Below are 15,803 nucleotides of genomic sequence, written 5' to 3'. Positions count from 1 at the left end.
TTATATATATTTTTAAATAAATTCCAGATACGTTCGGAATATCCCAAAAAGGTGTTAAACATTACATACATTAAATTTTTACTACGAAACTGTAAAGTGTGTCTTATAAAAGACTTAAAGTCAGAAAAGAACAGTACTTGATATAAACGAAATGGACTGAGTTCAAATCATATATTATTTTTTTATTGCAAAAAATAAAAATTTTGTAACAAAAAAGGTTTTTGTATAAAGTTTGAAATTTTCGAAGAAATTTAAAAACTCTTACAAAAGAAGAACGTGAAGTCGAGTATATATATAAATATTTTTCCATCGAATCCTAAAGTTAACGATAACCATTCAAAAGCACATTACAGAGAGTAAAAAATATCTTGGATCTTATTAAGTGGAGCAATTCTCAACAAAATTTGGAACAATTCTGGCATGAATTGTGAGAAAAAAATAAGGGAAGTCAACCTATGTTCCTAAATACAAGCAAGTATGCAATGACATTATTTTTTAAGCCCATCTGTTGAAGGGGCATATTTAATATTTGATACAATTAAAAACAAGGTCAGGTTAGGTGGCAGCCCGATGTATCAGACTCACTTAGACTATTCAGTCCGTTGTGATACCACATTGGTGAACTTCTCACGTATCACTGCCCGATTCCATGTTAAGCTCAATGTAAAGGGACCTCCTTTTAATAGCCGAGTCCGAAAGGCGTTCCACATTGCAGTGCAACCACTTAGAGAAGCTTTGAAACCCTCAGAAATGTCACCAGCATTACAGAGGTGGGATAATCCACCGCTGAAAAACTTTTTGGTGTTCAGTCGAAGCAGGAATCGAACCCGAATTTGTGACAAGTACCCCACTTGTCACAAATTCGATGATTTTTATTTACTTCAAAAGAAAATTTTTAGCATTAAAAAAACTTATTTTGTCTAAGATTTTGTTCCTCAGAAAAAATCTTGTTTCAGTTTATATATTTGTGTTAAATTTAATTTTTAAAGTGTATCACTACAGGATTTTTAATGAAATTTTGGACCTTTTTTTGTACTATTTACATACTTAAAATTTTTGGGGGTTTTTGAAAAAAGTCTAGACCAATTTAGGGGCTTTTTTCTTAAGATTTGGGGGGAAGAATCAAAAATTACCTGGCAACACTGGCACATTATATTTAAATTCTAAACAATAATTTTACAACCAACACATACATTTTTTAGGTTTGAACAATTGTTTGCTTTATTTTAAATAAAATAAACTTATTCAATTGTTGCTTTGGATCATTCCCCACCAAGTTATAATACAATTTGCCGAAAAAGGTTAGAATGTTATTCTGGTTTTACCTATTCGAGTTTTTCCGCTAAAATGAGAAATAATTTTAGTGGCAAAACTCGAACTTAATGTCCGCTTTTATTTTCGAAAGTATCCGTCAACTCCTCTTGGACTACTTATTAATAAAGGGGAACGAAACTTTGATTTTATAGATCTTACAGTTTAATTTTTCACTGTTTCCCAATGTTTTCATTTTACTGACACTACTCTAAAAAGAGTACACTGAAAAAAAAATATTGTCGTGAGACCAAAGATTTCATGTCCTAAAAATAAGAATACAAACTTTGCTTAGTTTAGAAAACGCATTTCTCTATTATAAAGTTTTTTTTTCATGTTCAAAAGTCGATAAACTTTTCAATGAAATCGTGTTGTCCTTATAATTAAGTGATTTGTCTTGAAAATGGGTATCATAACATGAAAGAAAAAACTTTTGGACTAAGGTCAACTTGACTTTAATAATTCAGAAAAATTCTTTAAAATTAATGAAATTGTCTTTAAATTTGTTGCATTTTTTTCAAAATTAATGCAATCGTCTTTAAATTTGTTGAGGAAAAAAGCTAAAAAAAACAAATAATTTCAAATTTGTTTCCTAGAACCAATTACGCAAAACTCAAACTTAAAAGAGATCTTTGTCTTAAATGTATCCTTACATCAATTCTCCGCTTCTTGGGCTCGGAAGCATTGTCAAAATCATTAGTGTAAAGCTAAAACCTTTGGAACCGCGCATGCTTTTTTCAGTGAAACTAACAATATTTTATCATAGAAACATATTTGTCCAGCAATTGCTGTATCGATTTTGGTTGGGCAAAACATTTCAAGTCAGGTGCTCATCCCATTCCTGCATACGTCTCTGTTATGAACATTTGTTGAAGGGCCATGCCTTCCACTAAGAGGAGCATCACTGCCACACTACCATGCATTCAACCTGTTAGCACATTATTACCTCTTATGCTGATGTTGTTGTTATGAAATTGCATAATGTTGTTTTCAATGTTGCACGTCTTCATGTGTGCAGCACAGCAACTTCTCTGCAGCGTCTCCACGAGCCGACACCTAGTGTTTTACGATTGTTATGTTGTTTGGTGCATAAGTGTAAATTATGGCTTTAGCGAAATGCAAAAATTACTTCACAATGAATAACAACAAAAGTACACAAACAAAATTTTTTGATTTCAATCACGAAAATCGCGGATTCAATCATTTTTTTAATTGAAATGTCTTCAATCACGAAAATGATAGTATCAATCACCCATTTTGATTGAAAACCAACACGATTTTCAATTAAAAATTTAATTGACTTTTGTCACGGAATCAATTAAATGTGTGTTGAATCAATTAAAAACGTGACTGATTTTTAACATAAAATTCAATCACAGTTTTAATTGAATCAATTAAAAATTTAATTAATTTCGCGACAAAAATCAATCTATTTGACTATTTGATTGATTCAATTAAATAATTAATTGAAATTGGCTATAAATTTCAATCAAAAAATTTATATTACGCCCCCAGAATCGTATTTAGTTTTATTTGAAATAAAAAACATATGCATTTCTTATAAAACATATTCAATATTTTATTATTTTTTTAATTATGTAATAGATAAATAAATTTGGTTCTTGTCATTTGTGTGTTTTGCTCTAACATAACACATACAATTACTATCAATAACAACTAAAGGGTGAAAAAATAAAATTTATAAATCATTATCTTCCTTATCATAATAACCATATCAGAATGTTCCTTCTAATAACATATTTAGATGCGCAATAAATCAGCAGCCTGTAAGCTAAATTAGTTTTTCTGAAAGTAAACAGAATAATTCGAATTTAATTTTGTTCAATTAAAAGTTAATTCTGTTTAACATTACCTGCATAGAATATCAAGTTCAATTCTTAATTCCAGGTTGCAGATTTATAATCTTCCTTTGCAGTTGTAGTCTTCTAGCATAAAAAGGTGTATTAAGGAGCTCGGTAATTTAATTTTAGTAACAATTCCTTTGCAAAATGTCCACATATTGAAATCGTCTATTAAAATTTGAATCAATCAAAGACAAAAATAATAGGAAAGCAATGTAATATTTGGTATTATATTGATGATTTGAAATTCTGGTAATAGAAAAAAAATATAAATGGAAAATACATATATTTATTATTGTCGGATATTTTTCATATTTTTAAATCCAAAAGAGAACTTTTTACAATTATATAATTGCTCTCTACTTGGGTACAAACTGAAAAAGCAGGTAAAACAAAACTGCAATTTAATCCAAACGCTACTTCGCAACATCAAGGTGACTCTTCCAACAAACCCATACCGCTCTTGGTTTTAAGAAAACTAGGAGTGAAAAAAAATTTACAATTTTAAAAGTTCCTTTGATTGCAAACATATTCTTATATTCTTACATATTTTATAAAACGATGGAGTTGATTGGTCAATTTCACGAAATAAAATTGCTTACTATGTTAAAAGAAATGAATAAAAATATATTATTTTAGTCCGTTTAATGTAAACAGGCTTAAATGGAAAATGGTATTCACATTTCACAATTGCTTACCTTCAATAATCGTAGATTGTTTTCCATTTTTACAATACCACACAGGTAATTTCAAATGCGTTCTGCCATATATTTTTTCAAACCTTTACCACGTGGCCATTTGTTGTTGCACACTTTATTTATTTCAACCCTTTGCTATGATTTGTTGTTGCGTTCAATGCATTTATGCACACATTTCGCACGCAGCAGACAGAATGTCGCCAATCATGTTTTACAATTTACGCGAAAAAGAAAAACCCAACCGTTCGCTACGAGTTACTTCCACAGACTGATCTCTCCATCATTCAACAATGTGAATAAATACCCATTCTCTTGTTCTCTTTTCGCTCTTTCCATAGCTCAAAATTATTCAATTTCAATCACAAAGATGATTGTATCAATCACATGTTTAATTGGGAACGGAAAAATTTTCAATCACGTTTGTAATTGAAAATTATTTCCGAATTGATTAACAAATTGATTGAATCAATTAATATTTTAATTGGAAACGTAACAAATATCAATCATTTTTTTAATTGGTTTTTATTCGGATTTGATTAAATAATTAATTGAATCAATTAACATATTAATTGAATCCGTTTCCAAATTCAATTATGTGTTTAATTGAAAAAATTTTGGTGATAATTTTTTGTGTGTAGTGAAAAAAAAACAACTTTAACGAGGATTGAAATGCCACTACTGAACAAAGGCTTCTTGATGCAACGATTTTCGGAAACCACCAATTGATATTTTTCACTGATGTCACTATAACCAATTGCCCTCTGAGAACAAACTTTTTTCTAAAACAACTCTTCCAAAAAGTAAGAAGCCTTTTCACAAGAAGTACGAAACTTGCTCATAAAAATAAAGGGTGATACGGTCAAAATTTGGTCAAGGGAAAACGCGTGTAAATCGGTGAAATCGTTTATTTAAAAAATTAACTTAAATTTATTTTTCAAGTTCAATTAGTATAAAATTCAGGAAAAATATTCAGTTAGGCTTTCGCTTTTCCAAATCCGAATTGCCGGGCCTCACGCTTGACACCTGCCATCAGATTTTGTACAGCCACCTTGTCCACCTTCTTCGCCGCAGAAAGCCAGTTTGCCTTGAACTGCTGCTCGTCCTTAGCATTTTTTTTGGTCTTCTTTAGGTTCCGCTTGACAATAGCCCAGTATTTCTCAATTGGGCGGAGCTCTGGCGTGTTGGGAGGGTTCTTGTCCTTGGGAACCACCTGCCCGTTGTTGGCGACGTACCACTCCATGGCCTTTTTACCGTAATGGCAAGATGCCAAATCCGGCCAAAACAGTAGAACAACCGCGTTTCTTCAGGAAAGGCAGCAGACGTTTATTCAAACACTCTTTCACGTAAATTTCTTGGTTGACAGTCCCGGAAGCTATGAAAATGATGCTTTCCAAGCCACAGGTACAGATGGCTTGCCAAACCAGATATTTCTTTGCGAACTTTCACAGTTTTATGTGCTTGAAAATATCTGCTACCTTTCCCTTTCCTTTTGCCGTATAAAACTCCTGTCCCGGAAGCTGCTTGTAGTCGGCTTTGACGTTGGTTTCGTCGTCCATTACCACGCAGTCAAACTTCGTCAGCATCGTCGTGTACAGCCTCCGGGATCGCGCTTTGGCCGTCGTATTTTGTTTATCATCGCGATTTGGAGTCACTACCTTCTTGTAAGTCGATAGTCCGTCTCGTTTTTTGGCTCGATGCACGGTTGTAGACGATACACCCAGCTTATTTGCGGCATCTCGGAGAGAGAGGTTAGGGTTTCGCTTGAAACTACTGGCAACTCTCTTTGTCGTCTCAGCGGCTTCCGGTTTTCGATTTCCCCCCGATCCAGACTTCCTGGCTGTCGACAAACGTTCCCCAAACACTTTAATTACATTTGTAACGGTTGATTTGGCAACTTTTAGCGAGTAGCTCGGATTTTCGCGATGCGCGAGCAAAATTTTGATACCCTGCTCTTCTTGCTTGGACGGCATTTTTACAACTGAAGAGTGAATTCCAAAATCAAAATAGGAGCAAAATTCTACACACACCTTCAAAATGAGGGGTGTTCAGGTTTTTTAAATGCAAAATTGAAAGAAATACGTCAAGTTTATATTGACAAAATTTTGACCATATCACCCTTTATCGAAATAGTTTGATAGAAAGAACTCAAAATATCCATTAAAAGTACAAAAGGTTTTCATAAAATTAGGAAGAACAAATTTCATTTCTACACATTTCCTTTGTGTAAGGAAAAATTTCTTTGGTTATAAAGCATTGACAGATGTCGTACTTAAAACGTCTAACCAAAAAAAAAAAAAATAGGAATCCTCATAGGAAGATCTTGTTAATCTTCTCTGAACTTTGTTACAAAGCAAAAATTCGCGTATTAAATTAAAGGAAATTATTATATGTTTTGCAGAAGTGTCCATAATGATGCATTTCTTTGCGTTTGACAGTGTCCAACACGGCAAACTAATTAATTAATTAATAATATTAATAAATAATATTGGAGTTGAAGAGAATGAAGTAAGATGCATAAATAGTGAAACTACAGACAAAATTACAATATTAATAGAAGTGAGACAGGGATTCATATTGTCCCATATGCTCGTCAACATTTATTCCCAAAAATATTTAACGAGGCTTTAGAAAATGAAGGAATATTTTTGCAAGGAATATTAATAAACAACATACCGGATGCAGATGACACCGAAATAATAGCTGCCAAAATATCTGGTTCACAAAGGCTCGTAGACAAACTTACATTTGTGAAATAAAAATTTAAATTTAAAAATTAAATAAAAAAACAGAATATATGGTTGTAAGTTGAAATTATCACTGTCACACCGCACTAAAATTAATAACAACAATATCGAACAATTCACAAATTTCACATACCTTATTAAGGGAAAAATGGCTTTCTTCGTCGGAGATGCCTTTTTCAATTATAAAAAGGTTAATACCACGACATAAACCTTTCATTAAATGTCAGATTTGTGATGTTGAACTCCGTTCTCCAAAATTTAATATTAGTGCAAGATTTGAATAATTTTAATTAACATACTCTCATAATGAATTAATCTTCAATAACGTTTAAATATTTGAATTGTCTTGAATTACCAATCCAACTGAATTATTGTTATCGATACTTGAAATATTTAAAGAGCGGAAACCCTAGAGCTTTCACTCAATATATCTTAAGAATTCGTGCCTTTCTAAAATGAAGTAATATATTATTGTTGTAATATTCGCTTTGGCCAAGTAAAATTTTAGTTTTTACCATTTTATTTGTTTATTTATTTATTCATTGTAATACGAAAGCCTATTGGCCAATTTACTCATTTGAGAGACTTATGAACTCAATTTAAGCATACTTCTACCATTTTAAGAAAATATGAACTATTTCATTTTTTAGTAAAATTGTGCACTATATATACCAAAACTGTTATATATATATATATATATATATATATATATATATATATATATATATATATATATATATATATATATATATATATATATATATATATATATATATATATATATATATATATATATATATATATATATATATATATATATATATATATATATATATATATATATATATATATATATATATATATATATATATATATGTTTTGGTTCCCCAACCAACAACAAACAAGTAACAGCACCTACAACGTCACGTCATTAAAGTTTGCAAAAAATTATTCAAATAAGGAACATTTACTTATATTGTGCAAAATTTAACTAAAATCGAGTAATCTTCATGAACTAAAATAAAGTTCAGTTGGCATTAGAGCCCCTTTTTTCTGGGTGTATCCTAAATGGTGTTCCCTCAAAAATAATTAGTATATAAGAAAATTATTTTGATTAAATGTTATTTTTTCATTTCGCTCCATCCTTTCATTTTATAATACTAATTTGCGTTTAACTGCAAATGTAACTATTTCGCGTATGCGGGTATGTTATCCAGAAGGGGATAGCGAACAGGTATGATATAGTCCAAATATTACGGTGGCGATAGGTCAATGTTGCATACCCCGTCGGCAGGTTGGCGAGACTTGTGCGGCAGTGCGCGCTGCTTTCAAGCTGGATGGATATTCCACACACAGCCCATGAATTATGTGAAGAATTCGTAACAAGGTCGTTGAATGCCGAGACTGGCACCAAGCAAGCCAAAAACGCTTTGCCTGGAGCATGGAAAGCTATAAACTGGCTTTTGGGCCTCACCAACGACCCAGACACATACGTAGTGGAAGAAATAGAAACGAAGAGTCTGACAATGTAAATACATGAACTGATGATTCCGTGACGTTTCAACTAAAGGCTAATTTTCCTAAATACAAGTAACCTTAACTCTACGTTTTGTCATATACTGTAGCCTAGCAAGGTAGCTTAAACCGTTGTTTAATTTGCTTTGGTGAATTACAAATTCATATTCGATTAAGCACAAGTGATATCAGAGAATAAGCAGATGATACAATCGACCCACCCAATGATACACAACAATGAACAATAGAAGGTGTCACCCCAAGTGTGGAAGACCGCTAATGTTCATAAGATGAAAGTCATAAGAATTAGAGCAGCATCTGACAAGTTCAAATAGTTTTAACTTTTACCACGCAGAAAATAAATATGATAACCTCAAACATGTTTCAAGATCAAAATGCTATTTTCAGTCTATTTATGCCAAAAATAAACATGCTTTCCAAGTCGTATACGTAATTTCCGAGAAAAGTGAATCTTAGTTTTAACTCCACTGTTTCCCTTCAAAGTTTCCTTAGACAACAAATTTTCTTCAATTTGACAAAAAAAAAACTAACCTATCATGTTGCAATTAATGAAATTAATTTTCTAAAATAAAACATTTTCTTTCATGATAGCTCCACCTTTTGGTATTTGGTGTAGCCAAAACGTATTTTGGAAGATATTTTCAAGATATAAAATTTGTTTATATTAAAATATATTTTATAATTGAAATTGGCGTAGCTAGAGGGGTTTGCCATCTCCCCCTACCAAATACCAAGCTGTATTTCTTCAAAGTATGATATGCCCTGCTCCGACCGAACACTTTTTTTAATTTACACATTTATATTTATACTATATTAAATTTTTATAATGAAACTTGGAAATGTGGGTTATTAAAGATTTATAGTCAGTAACAGTGCTTGATATAAACGAAATTTACTGATTTTTGGATAGAATATTATTTTTTATTGCAAAAATAACAATTTTGTAACAAAAAACTGTTTTTCGTACAAAACTTTAAAATTTGGAAGGAATTCAAAAACTCTAACAAAAGAAGAACGTGGAGTCGAGTAAAAACATACATAATTTTATAATATAAACATAAATTTATTTAGGCGTGAACAGTTTTTTACTAGCATTTAACACCATCGCTCTAAAATGCCTTTTATTTTTCTTTAATAATTCATTTTAAAGAAAATAATATTTTTAAATTGTTTTAGCTGCAAAACTCGAACTTAATGCCCGCTTTTATATTTGAAGGTGTCCGTCAACTCCTCGTGGACTACTTATTAATAAAGAGGAACTAAACTTTGTTTTTATACATTTTACTGTGTAATTTTTCACTATTTCCTCCTTATTTCATTTTACTGTCCCAACTCTAAAAAGAGTATAGTGCCCTTTCGTTATTTTTATGAAGACCCCTGATTTCTTTTAACGAACCAAGAAAAAAATTGTGCCATAATGCCAAAATGATAAACAAAACACATGTCCACACATACATAACATAAAATGCTGCTCTCAAGGCGAAAACATATGCTGTTTGTTTTTCAAATGTCTATTCTCTTGGTTCCGAATGTCCATTCTCTTTATTCAAATTAAATAATATTTAGACTTAAGCATATAAAATTTTTGGCCGTATCATAAAACAGTTTTCCGAAACAACATACAAGCGGTTTCACACACTGAAAAAAAGCATACTCGGTTCCAAAGATTTTGTCTTTACTTTAAAAAATTTGGTATTGATTCCGAGCCAAAGAAGCGGAGAATACAAGTAAGGATACTTTTAAGACACAATTCTCTTTTAAATTTAAGTTTTGTGTACTTGCTTCTAGGAAGCAAATGTTAATTTTTCGCTTACTCAGCTTTTTTTCTGCATATGCTATCAAAGTCCTTTAAAAACGAGTTAACGGCAACTTTATTTTCCAAATTAGGACTCGACTTCCAGTAGAAATTATGCTATGTTTGAAGTAAAAAACTTCTTTAAAATAAAGTTTTGAAAAACATGTCCTATATTTGAACGATTTTTTGCTTTGTAGTCAAGATGCAAAAAGACAACAAATTTAAAGACGATTTCATTAAATTTAAAGAATTTTTCTGAATTATTAAAGTCAAGTTGACCTTATCCTATAAATTTTTTCTTTCATGTTAAGATACCCATTTTTAAGTCAAATCACTTAATTATAAAGACAATACGACTTCATTGAAAAGTTTATCTATTTTTGGACAAGGAAAATAACTTTATTTTAGAGAAATGCGTCTTCTATGCTAAGCAAAATTTGTATTCGTATTTTAAAGACATGAAATCTTTGACCTCACGACAATATTTTTTTCAGTGCAGAAATTGTTCTCTTTTGATTCTTTCGATGTGTTATGTTGATATCTTTTGTCAACTCTCCCGGTTTCCATCTCTATTTCTTTCTCTATACTCTCTCTGTCGCTTTGAATAAAATATCACAACATATCTATGTTTAGTCGAAATTTGTAAATTTATACATGCTTGCATTCACACATATGATTTTTATGAAACATTCATGCCCCAAACATAATATATTCTAACATATTAACATAGATGTCCCAAACATTTAGTGTTAGTTTAGGAACATTACATGTTTGCACTTAAATATATTGTGTTTTAAAATTGTGCCCGAAACACATTTTGTTTATATCGGAACATATTTTTCTAAAAGTGTATGAATTACTTCAATTATCCTTGCGAACCTAAATTGTTTCGAAATAAACATGGATAAATTTCTATTGTTGCTTTGTTTTACGTTCCCCACAATGCTTCAATTCGACTGAAAATAAAAAGGGAAGTATGGCGGCGAACATTTTTTGTAATACTGAGAGCACCTTCCGTAATAGACCTTGGGTGTACCAATTTTATAGTGCCAACCCATTGTTTTAGGATCACCTAAACAATTCAATCCATTGTTATTACACAGGTGGCTAACTTCTCTTTTATCAATGAGTACTACTACTGACAACAGAACTATTTTACAGCAAAATAGGATCACGTTTACGTTCTTTTTTTTTTCAACATTTTACCGAAAATTTGAACATTAATGATGCACCAGACGATTAATTAAAAATTTCTATTTGTACAACAAATTTTCACCAAAACCTTGCTCTTTATGAACAACACAAAATCAAATGCCCGATTAAAATGTTTGGAACTGACTTTCTACTGAAAAATCAAAACAAAATTCTACAATATTAATCTTTGGAGCTGACACATTTTTTTCGCGGAGAGAAACGGATCGTCTATGTGGAAATCTATATATGAAACCACTTAGTGAAGCTTTGAAATGCTCAGAAATGTCACCAGTATAGCAAAGATAGGATAACCTGCGGCTGAAAAACATTTTTGGTATTTGGCCAAAACTGCACTGAAAAAAGGATGTCCGGTTCCAAAGATTGTCTTTACAGTCTTGATTTGGTATTGACTCGGAGCCAAAGAAGCGGAGAATTGAAGTAAGGACACAATTCTCTTCTTAATTTGAGTTTTGCGTATTTAATTCTAAGAAACAAATTTTAATTTATTAATGTTTTCGTCGTTTTTCTTCATGTGCTACCAAAGTACATGTGTTAACTACAACTTTTTTACAAAAATTCCTAATTAAGACTCGACTTCAAGTAGAAATTATGCTGATCCTATTTTTAAATGCTTTAAATGCAAAAATTCAACAAATTTAGAGACGGTTTCATTAATTTTGAAGATTTTTTCAGAAGTATTAAAGTCAAGTTGACCTTAGTAAAACGATTTTTTCTTTCATGTTAGGATACCCAATTTTAAGTCGAATCACTTAACTATAAGGACAAACCGACTTCATCGAAAAGTTTATCGACTTTTGGACAAGCAAAAAAACTTTATAACAGAGAATTGCGTCTCATATACTAAGCAGAATTCACTTTCGTATTTTAAAGACATGAAATCTTTGGCCTCATGATAATATATTTCTCAGTGTAGGATTGACCCTTTGTAGAAAATTCTAACTTTACACATTACCATTCCTATCTTGTATATATTCAAAAAAGTAGAAATTTTCAAGTACGGTTTTACTCACGCGCACACCTCTCATTTTTTAATTGGACAATTTTTCTTTTTTATATTAATGGAACCGAGATACGCCTCAAAATCACAGAGACATGGGAGTTGTTGATAAACACGTAGCGACTTCAATGTAAATTTTCTCAAAGATTCCGTGCATGATGGGTATAGCAGGGCATCGCTAGTTTAGTGGGTGGGGTGGGTATTCGTAGATCTGCTGAAGCATTCAAATTTCATTCATTTGAATGCCAAAACAATGGCAGAGTGGTTACCTTCTTGTATTTCAATTTGGGTTTACTGTGTGATTAATAGATTGTTTCTTTTTTCGAGGCAAACAAATGAAATACTAAATAAATAAAACCAAAGCAACAGCATTATTTTGCATTGTTGTTTTTGTGTACAGAGTAGATTTGATGTGTTGCATTGCACAAATCTGGCCAAAAAAAGAACGTTTCAGAGTTTCCAACTGAAACCCAAGATGCCGTTTTATTGAATCAGAAAAAATTGCAAAATGTTAACTAACATATTCTTTTGTAATTCTAAATGTAATCATATTTCATGGAGTGCAGAACAACAACAGAATGAACGAATCTTTGTACGAATATCGTGGATGAAGAACGAAACAATTCTCGTTCAAAACTGCTATAAAAGAACGTTCATACATACCTTACCCGTAATTGATGAACTCTATGGGATAATATTTTTTGTAGCTTGCAGACTGTACATAAAGAGACACTTTCTGATTCAAACTTATTACTACTAACGGGACAACTGCAAACTCATCACGCATCAATAAGATCTGTTCTTACCGAGTGTGCAAACACACTCCAAATAAAGAAAATATAGGTTACAAAAGTTAACATGAACCTTTATTCCAATCATTTATTGAGTTTAAAGGTAAGTACTATGTTCGCTTTTCGCGTTCAAATTTTTGTGGTTACTTTATTAAAACAGTCCAATATAAAGCAGATAAATTAACTCAATTGATGCGATGTTTCTAGTTTCTCTAGATTTCGACAAGACTTTACAGGAACAAGTTTGTTTTCATTTATAATTTCTATTATTTAAGGAAAAGTAATCTCGAAAATAAAGTGGTTTTCAACTCGAAAACCGAACATAGTACCGACCTTAACTTGTAATTGCTGTTATTTAAGAAAATTTAATTTTGAACAAAAAATTGGAGAATTTTTTTAATAAATTTCTTTATTGCTATACAAAAATTATGGCGTACACAATTTAGGGTAATTTGACTCATTTTAGAAAGTTATGTTATTAACTGGTTTGTGCTACATTCCCAATTATTACAATTGCATTTGCCAAAGAACTAAATGCAGAAGTATCGCAGATATTTTAATCTAAAGTCATTCTACACCAGAGCTTCCCAAATGGGGGGCGCGCCCCCCTAGGGGGCACCACGAGGTTCCAGGTGGGGCGCAGCGTCATTTTTTGTTGAGCAGGTTTTTATCATTAAATTTGTTAAAACAACACTAATTGTTAAGTTCAACAAAACATCAATAATATACCACAAAAGAGCATACCATTCGTACATTTCGAAATGTTCATTTATATGTTATTTTATCAAAACACGAAATTCTTTTTTTTCCATTTTTTCACAATAACAAAAGTTGCTTCACAAAAGACGCTCTATCTCACAAACTAATTGACTTACAGACGTCAAATTTTGACACGAATCATTTGAAGGTTGGTACTATATAAAAATAATATGCATTTAATACCAGCGACGGCATCTATGTGTCAGACAGGGGACTTATCAGCCAACCTGTTAAGCACAGTGAGAAAAGAATAGGAGTTACATGCAATTCTATAATTTGTTGTAGGTTTTCCGTTATTAGTCGTTCACTTTATTTGCAACGGCTAAATTTCTTGCTAAATTATCAGAACCAGTACCCACTTTTGTATTCACGCATTTTAAAAATTTTGAAACCATTTTCGTCACATTTAGACATAAAGTCAAACTATCTGTTGAAACTAATTTGAGGCGTACTTTATCAGTAATAGTACCAAATATTAAAAATCTAGCTAATGGAAGGAACAATTGCCAAATTTCCAACTAAAGGTGGGTATTAAGTTCGAATTTAGCCGCTAAAATCGTCATTTTTACGATTACTTTTCTCTAATAATCCATTTTACGGAATACAAACATTGTGAAAATTTGCTTTGTGCTATTCCCCATCAAATTATAATGAAATCTGCAACAAATATGTATAATTTAATGCCTTTTTTACTGATTTAGTTTTCACTTTAGTGAAAAAATTACGATTTTAGCGGCTAAACTCGAACTTAATACCCACCTTAATTGATAAACTCTTTTATATTAATATTCACTAACATTTTTATTTTTAATTATTTAATTATTTATTGTTAATCATATTTTCAGCTTTTGTTAATATTTATTTCTGCGAAACGAAATTGATACAATTTTTGGGGGGCGCGAAGCAAATTGGGTTGGGAAGCTCTGTTCTACACTCATAGAAAAAAAGTCTGATAAAAACAGCAGTCGATGTTTGCTGTTATATTTTTGCACTTCAGGGTCTAACGAACAACAATTCATAAAATTTGTAGGTTATAAATTATTCCCCAAAGTGTATTTATGAACCAAAAATTGTTTTTGGTATATTTTTGCATTGTAATATACTTATATGCTCCTAAATGCGATCAGTAAACATTTTGTTAGCTGTTATGGCTCAATTTGATAAATATTCAAATTTTTGGGCAAATACTATATATATTAATAAAATATTGTTTTGATATCCCCTAAGATGACATTTTTACTCGTTTCAGCCAAAATAAAACATGTTTTAGTGTAATCAAGCTAAAAAAATAGCAGAATGCTAGTTTGCTATTTCAGCAATCAGTGGCTGCCTTCCCTTTTTCAGCAGACTTTTTGCTGTTTTAGCAGACTTTTCTGTTGTTTCTACTAACAAATTTCTTTGGATGTACGTAAAGTTACTTTATCAAATGCATGGGCCATTGGGCAAATACTATATATATTAATAAAATATTGTGTTGATATCCCCTAAGATGACATTTTTACTCGTTTCAGCCAAAATAAAACATGTTTTAGTGTAATCAAGCTAAAAAAATAGCAGAATGCTAGTTTGCTATTTCAGCAATCAGTGGCTGCCTTCCCTTTTTCAGCAGACTTTTTGCTGTCTTAGCAGACTTTTCTGTTGGCTCTTCTTACAAATTTCTTTGGATGTACGTAAAGTTACTTTATCAAATGCATGGGCCATTGGCATGCAATTTCTGATATGAAAAAATCACATGAATCAATTTATCTACTTTAGCATTACTCCTTTCTTACCATTTGTTTTAAAATAACACCCGACATTCTGACAGTTAGCCATTGACAGAATCATTGAAGTTTTCTCTATTAGAATCGAACATTTAATTAGTGGCTGTCGGCCTAGCTTTATGCCCACAGCCTGTAAAATTCGTCATTAAAGCCTGTGATAATTATAATTCCTCATGAGTGCACTTTGTGGCATTCACAATATATTTCCAAATATGTGAAGTGTTAATAATGTCTTTAATTACAAGTCATTGGACGGCCACTGACTGAATTCACTTAGGGTCGTTAAGACATTAAACGCTTACATCAGTCAACGAAGCAGAGCCATTATGGCT

General features: G+C 31.4%; 1 protein-coding gene across 3 annotated transcripts in view; it reads left to right on the top strand.

The window, feature by feature from the left end:
• Positions 1 to 15,803, top strand: part of scaf (inactive serine protease scarface) — an 81,539-nt gene that overhangs the window by 62,920 nt on the left and 2,816 nt on the right. The gene's annotated exons all lie outside the window — the stretch shown is intronic.

The sequence above is a fragment of the Haematobia irritans genome, chromosome 5 (genome assembly GCF_050003625.1).
Source record: "Haematobia irritans isolate KBUSLIRL chromosome 5, ASM5000362v1, whole genome shotgun sequence".
Classification (NCBI taxonomy): Eukaryota; Metazoa; Arthropoda; class Insecta; order Diptera; family Muscidae; genus Haematobia; species Haematobia irritans.
The sequence above is the reverse complement of the archived record's forward strand: the minus strand, read 5'-3'. Positions and strand labels throughout refer to the sequence as shown.